This window comes from Mastomys coucha, unplaced genomic scaffold (assembly GCF_008632895.1).
Source record: "Mastomys coucha isolate ucsf_1 unplaced genomic scaffold, UCSF_Mcou_1 pScaffold3, whole genome shotgun sequence".
NCBI classification, from domain to species: domain Eukaryota; kingdom Metazoa; phylum Chordata; class Mammalia; order Rodentia; family Muridae; genus Mastomys; species Mastomys coucha.
The window spans coordinates 66,929,774-66,938,697 of NW_022196909.1; positions in this window are offsets into that span (position 1 = coordinate 66,929,774).

Genomic DNA, 8,924 nt, shown 5'->3' on the forward strand with positions numbered 1-8,924 from the left:
CACTCCAGTGAGGAGCTCTTCTCCACAGCTTCTGCTGTCCAGTACCAACCACAATGGCTCACTCCAGTGAGGAGCTCTTCTCCATGGCTTCTGCTGATGTTTCTGCCTCCAGGTTCCTGCCTTGAGTTCTTGCACAATGATAGATTGTGATGTCTAAGTATAAAGGAAATAAATCCTTTCCTCCCCAAGTTGCTTTTGATCATGGTGTTTCATCAGTGATAGAAAGCTGATCAAGACATCCCAGCGAGCAAATGAATGAAGCATTAGTGTCTTTTGGGCACAATGGCCCCACTCAGGGCCGGTCTCACAGGCGTGATCTCCACAGTTATTTTTCCTGCTTGCCCCAATACCCTGGCACCAACATCTTGGATTCTCAATCCTTGGGAATAGGAGTCTTGAATTGTTTTGTGTTAAGTTCTGTAGTCTAGGTATCTAGTTTTGGGCCTGGTTTCAAGATTCAGAAAAGTGACCAAGAATTAGTCAAAACTGGCCTTTGCTAATAGCTTGGAGAGTAGCTCCTTGATATCTTGGAGACTGGCTGCTTCAGGTAGCAGCAGCCAGTCTGTGCTCCTCCCAAGCTCCCAGGGGTGTTAGTTTCTTTCTGCCCTAGGTCTTTTTGGTGGGCTGGTTATCTGGAGTGAATAGGTGTGAGGAGGTACATTGGTTTTCTAGAGCTCCACAATGGTTCAGCATGGCTCCATAGTCTTGGTGGTAAGAGAACAGAAGCGTGTTGCTCCAGTCCTGAAGGCCAGAGTTCAAGACAGAGGTGTAGGAGGGATAGCACTGAGTTTCTCTCCCAGCTTCTGGTAGCTGCCATCATTTCTGTGTTTTTACATTCATGTATCTGTCTTTGAGGTCAAATTTCTCCTTTCTATAAAGGCACGAGTTGTGTTGGATTAAGTGGATCCTATTGACCTCATTTTAACCTGACTAACATTGTATGCACTCAGTTTGCAAGGACTATCAGTCAATTACTATTTTTCTGTTAATTTCTCATTTAATGCAAGTGAACTAATCTAAGCATGGTGGGGCATGCTTTTAATCTCAGTGCTTGGGAGGCAGAGGTAAGTGGATCTCTGTGAGTTCTAGGCCAGCCTGATCTACATCACAAGTTCTAGATCAGCCAGCCATACACAGTAAGAAACTGTCTCAGATAAAATAAAACGAAAGCAACACCAACCACCAAAAGATTGAACTAAGCATCTTATTTTGATTTGTGTTCTTTTTCTTGGAATTGCACTATTTAAAAGCCAAGATCACTCATCGAATGAACAGACTCTGGGGACAGTTGCATCTCTTCTCCCATCTCTTGAAAAAAGGAAACTCTACATAGGTTGAGTCCCTAGTGCCTGTGGTTCCCACATAAGAGGACAGTTTCCCGGGACTGGGGGAGGCCGCAAATTAACTTAATGTAATGTCTTTAATTTCCTAGTGAAGAAACTCAGGTCTAAGACATTAAAATAATTTGCCTCAAAGTATTCAGCTAATTAAGGTTAGATGCATGAGGAAAGTATTACTAATTTTACTTTTAATACAGAAGGCTTTTAAGTATATCACTATTTTAGCTAGGTGTGGCATGGTAGCAGATGCCTTTAATCTGAACACTGGGAAGAAAGGTAGGTGGATTTCTGTGAGTTTCAGGCCAGCCAAATCTGCCTAGTGAGTCCCAGACAGCCAGAGCTACAAAGGGAGACTCTGTTTCAAATACATACATACATACATACATACATACATACATATATATATATATATATATATATGTATAGGCATAAATATAAACACTTTTGGGTTACAAATTCCCAGATAGACCCCACTTGCCTTTCCTTACCATTGCTTACAAAGGGGATACCCCTACAGCTCACAGGAACTGTAAGGATACCACAAGTAGACCAAACATGCTGTGCATCAAGCAGAGTCCAGACTGTGAGAGGAAGAGAGTAACTATGTTTCCACCCAACTTTATCTGCAGCACAATGGAGTTAGTTCTTGTTTACTTTACTTCCTAGAACTTGCTGATCTGTAAAGGAAACTGAGTCTTTTTTCTTTTTTTAAAAAGAATTTCTCAAATTTTAAATGAGTAGCTTAAAGATTCCACACCAGTGGAGGGAGGGGGACACCAATGCACCCACAAAACCTTCAACTCAAAATTTGTCCTGTCTATAAGATACACAGGGATAAAGACGGGGCAGAGACTGTGGGAATAGCCAACCGATGACCCATCCCATATGAGAGAGCCCACACTATTAATGATGCTCTGCTATGCTTGCCCATCCCATATGAGAGAGCCAACACTATGAATGATGCTCTGCTATGCTTGCCCATCCCATATGAGAGAGCCAACACTATGAATGATGCTCTGCTATGCTTGCAGACAGGAACCTAATACAACTGTCTCCTGAGAGGCTTCATCCAGAAGCAGATGGAAACAGGTGCAGAGACACACAGCCAAACATCAGGCCTTGGAGATTGGGGAGTCTTGTGAATGAGTGGGGGATATAAGTGATTGAGGCAGAGGGGTCAAGGACATCGCAAGACCTACAGAGTCAACTGACATGGGCCCATGGGGGCTCACAGAGAGTGAATTCCCTAACCAGAAGAGCATGCAGGGGCTGGACCTAGGTCCCCTACACATTTGTAGCAGATGTGCAGCTTGGTGGGTCTCCTATCAATTGGAGAGGGGCTGTCTCTCACTTTGTTGCCTGCCATTAGATGTCCTTCCCCTAACTAGACTGCCTTGATGTGAGAGAGGATCATTTTACCCCTGCTCTGACTGGATGTCCCAGGGTGGGGTGGTACTTCCCTGAAGGGGTAATGGGGGATGAAGGATTTGTAAGGGTAGGACTTGGAAGATAAGAGGAAGAGGGAATGTGAAGTGAATAAATAAAGAAATTAATGAAGTAAAAAATTAAAATAAAAACAAGACAAATCTGCAGGGGGCATGGCTGCTCAGGTCTCTGATCAGCTCTCTCTCTTACCTAGCTTGTGGCTAGAGTTAGAAGTAGAGGCACATGTGCATGGGCTTATCGTAAAATACCAACAACATTCCATTCGACTGGATGTATTTATCTTCTTCATTGTCTGGAGCAGGATGTTTTTTAATGCTAATTTTGTTGACTAATTGATGAGTCTATTTTTCCTTAAAACAGCAAATCAATCCATCCATCCCCCACAAAAGCCTGTGAGAGTTCCTTGCACTCTGTGGACCCTTTGATTTGCTCAGGGACAGGAAGGGGTGTGGGGTATTTTCTCTTATGGAAGAAGTGAATTGGGCCCCTGAAGCTTTGGGCCTAAAGGGAGAATTCCTAGGACTCCCTGATGCTTCCCTTTCTCTTTCTCCTCTTCCAGGGGCTCCTCCTCCTCGGTGGAGTCTTTCATCCCTAACAGAGCTGAGACTGTGGGGAAAGACAATAGGTTTGCTTCTAATTTGATGTTTCTGAGAGCTGCACAAAATAGAAATAAAACTGTATTCAAAAGTTGAAAAAGAACATGTAAATAGCAATAACAGAAATTTGTGATTAAACAATTAACAGAAAAGAAGCCTGTAAAGACATTAAAAGTATAAAGAGGAAGGCACATTCTGCTTTATCAGGATGTGCAGGAGCTGTTGTTTGAAACTGATTGAGCCACGTGGGAACATCTCTGCCAACAGCAGAGCTGGAAATAGTAACTTCCTAGTGGTATTGTTTTGGGGGCCATACAAAAACAAACTAGAGCAAGGAATGAAGCCCCGAGAAAGTGTTAGGTAGCACACATGCAGATGTGGAAACAGAGGTGGAGAAAGAGTGAAGAAGACAATTGACGTCTGGCCCCCACAGGCATGGGCACATGTGTACTTACAATTCACACACACATACACACACACACACACACACATGCACGCATGCATGCACACATGTACACACACATGCACACACACATGTGTATACACACATGCACACACGTACTCACACACAGGCATGCACACACACGCATGCACACACATGCATGTACATGCACACACAGGTACACACACACACACACGGACATGCACACACACAAGCATGCATGTGCACACACACATGCACACACATGCACACACGCATGTGCACACACAGACATGCATGCACATACACACACATGTGCATGCACACACACATATGCATGCACACACATACATGCACACACATGCATACCAACACACGCACATGCCCTTACACACATGCACAGGCATGCACACACACGTGCGTACACACACACACACACACACACACACACAAAAACCACTCAGAATGTGTAGTTGTGAAGGAATACAGAAGATCTGGGGGCCATAGAGAGCAGTCAAGAGCTTTGTAACAATATGATCAAATTTAAATCTTTTCTTTAGTTATATGGAGGACTGTGGGTTAACTAATTTACCTCCTTTGTATCTGTTTGTTTTTGAGACAAGATTTTTCAATGAAGTCCTGACTGTCCCTGCACTTGCTATGTACAAGGGGCTGGCCTCAGATTCACAAAGATCCATCTGCCCCTCTGCCTCCTGAGTGCTGACTTAAAGCCATGGACCATCATGCTGGGCTTCTCCTCTATATCTTCAAGCTTAAAATAATGTTTTGTGGGATGATGACTGTTCAAAGTGCAGAAGAATACTTTAAATACTCCATAAAAGATGATTATGATGGCTAGCCCATCATATATATATATATATATGTATACATACATATATACTAATATATATAATATACATATACATATATATGTATTTAAGTATTATGTATACATATATATATCCTGAGAATACTTAAATGTCATGAAGTATTTGAAAAAGAGGAGCTTCAGGGATCAAGGAGGACTGTACCAGTCAGCTAAGATCAGCTTTGTTCATTTGGCTTTAAGCCAAGCACATGTTCAGCTGCCAGTTAAAGAGTACCCACCAACCGCCTTCACCCTCTCCCTCTCCTTAACAAATCCTTTAAAGTGGCGTGGTGGAAGACATCCAGCGACATTCAGAGCCTGCTTTTAATAGGCAATTTTGAGCATCCATGTTCTTGAAGGAATTCTAGTTTTGGTCTTGCAAAGAGCAAAGGCTTTTGAAGGCCTGCACCCAACACTCCGCAGGAGAACATTACTGTGACAGACGCATTTGTCTTAACGTTTTGCTGAGAACTCCTTTGCACGCATAAAGGATGGTACTGTTTTCCCTTATGGATAATAACAGAGGCAAGCCTGAGATTATGTAAGAATGGCTTAGGAGAGATAAGCATATTTTCTTGTGAGAGATGAAACCAGTTACAGAGGCGAGCCCAGAACTAAGGGCTCTCCTGCAGCAGGGGACGTGTTTGATGACCTGATGCAAATATTATACACTTTTGAAAGTGCTTGATACCGCAAGTGGTACTTTGTAGTGTGTACTTCACTCAGCACATTTGCCATTTTATTTTAATGTATACGCTTAGCACAGAAGAGGAGAATGTTATGAAGTAGAAATTATATAAAACATGGAAGCTGTCCTGTGGAGGAGCAGAAGGCCAAGGGACAAGCTCCCTTTCCTTCCCATTTACAGCCAAAGGAACACAGTAGCGTTCAAACACACATGAGGAATGAATGGGGGAAACTTCTTACTAATAAATAGAATTTTTTAAAAAGGAGACTTTCTGGAGTAAAGTAAATCATTTGGCATGTAGAAGGGCCTCAAAAATTAGAAACTCACTTTTATTTGCCCCATTCTTATTGGAAGAATGCATGATTGCTGACTAGTGGAATATTTATTGAGCATATACTAGACACCATGAATAGTCAGATGAAAACTTTCTTAGCCTGCATCATAGCACTTAAAAAAAGGTATCTTACAGTGGCCTTACCTTTCTTTATTTCTTATAATAGATTTTTCTGTATAATTGTTCACACTAGGGCAAGCTTTCAGATCTCCCCTATGAACTTACCATTCACCTCTTAGTTTCAAAGTCCCAGAAGACTCATACTGACATATCTAAGAAGCAGGCAATCACAAACCAGCAGCAACAAAGCCCAGCCCAGCCTGCACTAACTGAGAGTTACTTCAGAGCTCAGTGTGGTAACCAGAGAGGAGGTTTGTTTTTGTATTTTTTTTTTAATTTGACAAAAATATCAACTATTTATTCATATATTTCATTCACAACTATAATTTTATATTAGTAAATGCTCATGCATGTGTATTTAATTCTTTTTCTTCTTTTTTTATTAGATGTTTTCTTATTTACAATATCTCCTTTCCCAAGTTGCCCTCCAAAAAAAGAAAAAGAAAAAGAAAAGAAAAAAAATAAAATAAAAAAACAAAAACTAAAACAATCCCCTGTTCCCTCCCCTGCCCCCTTGCTCACCATCCCACCCCCTCCTGCTTACTGGCCCTGGCATTCCCCTACACTGGGGCATAGAACCTTCACAGGGCCATGAGGAGTTTTCTGCCAGGCTTCTGTATGTCTCACTCCATAGTCCTTTGCATCTCGCTTTTGCATGTGGTACTTTTCGCCCCTGTCTCTTCTTTTCTAACTTTCTAGGTAAAACCTGTCCTATGAATAGTGATCTGTGTTTTTACAAGCTGCTGTGGCTGGCTCAGGTCCTGGGTCACACATCACACTTAAGGGAAGAGGAAGTACCTTTTTCCTTGTTGGGGTGTGTTCTCTGATTCCATTGTTCTGTGGCTCCCTAGTTAGTGAACTTTCATTTTATTTGTATAACAAATCCCAACATTACTTTTAGTATAAAAAAAAACCCTAAACCATAGAAATATATAAAGCTTTATATTTCTATTTGTTTTGTTCATGTCTCTTAATTACTGTCCAAAATATAAGTTTGAGACAATAACAACAATAACCAAGTTTTATAACTCAGCCATCAGTTGTTACAAATAGATTTCCTATCGCAGGCTGATGAACCATATTGTTAATTGACAATTAAGACTGATGTGCATCTATTGGACTAGCTTTAATTAATTCTTACCCTTGGCTGATCAGTAAGTCTCGGGAGTGAGCAGACATGCTTATTTAGGGCTAAGGGATGTGTTTATGGGTCTGGAGATGAGTTAAGATGTCATCACGCCCAAGATACCTGTGCCTTTTTTTGAGAATGGTGAAGAAGTGTGTTAGTATAGGATGGATAATGCAGGGTTCTTTCTACACTTAGCAATTTCATATTAACGATACAGCTGTCTTCTGCGGGAATCCACCCAAACACTTGGCAGAAGCAGAATACCAATGGTTCATTTCTAATTAAACTTGTTTATTTTATTCTTCTCTCAGGGTGTGTATGGCCTTATTTCAGGTTTGAGTTTCCCCTCCATAAGATACAAAGACCAATGTAGGAAAAAAAAAATAGCAGAGAAAAGCTGTTTTTGAATATTGCAGACTCAAGTCTTTGGTCCGACCTTTCTTATTCCTTGTCTTCATCAGTTTGCTCATGTCAGGTACTCATGTGTAATTGCCTTCTTCCCTTTAAATCGTGTATATATGATAGTAGCATATTCCCCAGGAAATAATCTGCTCTCAGTAGAAGCAGAAATACGAATTGATGCTGCTTTTCTCAAGCATCTTTACATTTAAAATCTTATATTGTGTTTGTATTTTAAGGTGACATTCCGTTTACTGAGAAATGAGAGAATATTTCTCTAATAATCTAATAGGACCAGGGAACATAGAACTTCTGATTTAAAAACAATGTAATAGTGGACTATGGGTTTTGTGAAGCCTGAAGTAGCTCTTATGGTTGTTTTGGGAGTTCTTTGGGATTTGCATAGCTTTCTAATTGGAAGTAAACAATAGCACTTGTGGCAGCTGCTCAGAGACTTGTTCCCTACAATGCCCCACCCCCAAGAGCTTAATTCAACTTTCAAAGTATAGTGTGCCTTGAAAAATTGCCTACTTTTATTTTTCTATTTTCTTCCACTCCTCTATAAGCTTAGCTGTTATATTGGAAGATAATTGGGGAAGGGCTAGAGAAATGGCTCTGAGGTTGAGAGTACCTACTGCTCTTTCTGAGGCCCCAGGTTTGGTTCTCAGCACCCACATGGTAGTTCACAACAATTCATAACTCCAGTCTCAGGGTATTCAACCCCTTCTTCTGACCCCTTCAGGCACCACACCAACTTATGGTATACATATATGCATTCACACAAACTACTCACTTGCATAAAATAAATAAATCTAAAAAATGTTTTTAAAAGGAAAATGATTGATGTCTAGAGCTCTTTTGGCTCTTTCAGAGGTGCTGAGTTTGGTGCCCAGCACCAGAATTGGGTGATTTACAGCTCTGGTGGAGCTCATAGACCTCGAAGAAGACCTGCAGTCACATATATGCATACCCTAACGCAGACATACATACATAAATGATAGGTTATTTCTTTGCTGCTGGTGAAATGAGTCAATTCAAGCCAGAATAGATTATATTAAAGGCAGATTTATTGGGAAGTTGCTCTCAGATGGGTGAATTCACTGGCCCCAAGGATTGAGTCCAGGGGAGTCTCCATAGGGAAAAGAGAGAAGGGGTAGGGAAGGGGAAGATAAAGGGCATTTATGTAGTGAGAAGAGAAGGAGGAGGGGGTGGAGGAGAAGAAAAAGAAAAAGAAGAAGGAGGAGGAGAAGGAGAAGGAGGAGGGAGAGGAGGAGGAAGAGAAGGAGGAAGAGGAGGAGGAGGGGAAGGAGAAGAAAAAGGAGAAGAAGAAGAAGAAGAAGAAGAAGAAGAAGAAGAAGAAGAAGAGGAAGAGGAAGAGGAAGAGGAAGAGGAAGAGGAAGAGGAAGAGGAAGAGGAAGGAGAAGGAGAAGAAAAAGGAGAAGAAGAAGAAGGAGGAGGAGGAGAAGAAGAAGAAAAAGGAGAAGAAGGAGGAGGAGGAGAAGAAGGAGGAGGAGAAGGAGAAGGAGAAGGAGGAGAAGAGGAAGAGAGGAGGAGAGGAGGAGAGGAGGAGGAGAGGAGGAGGA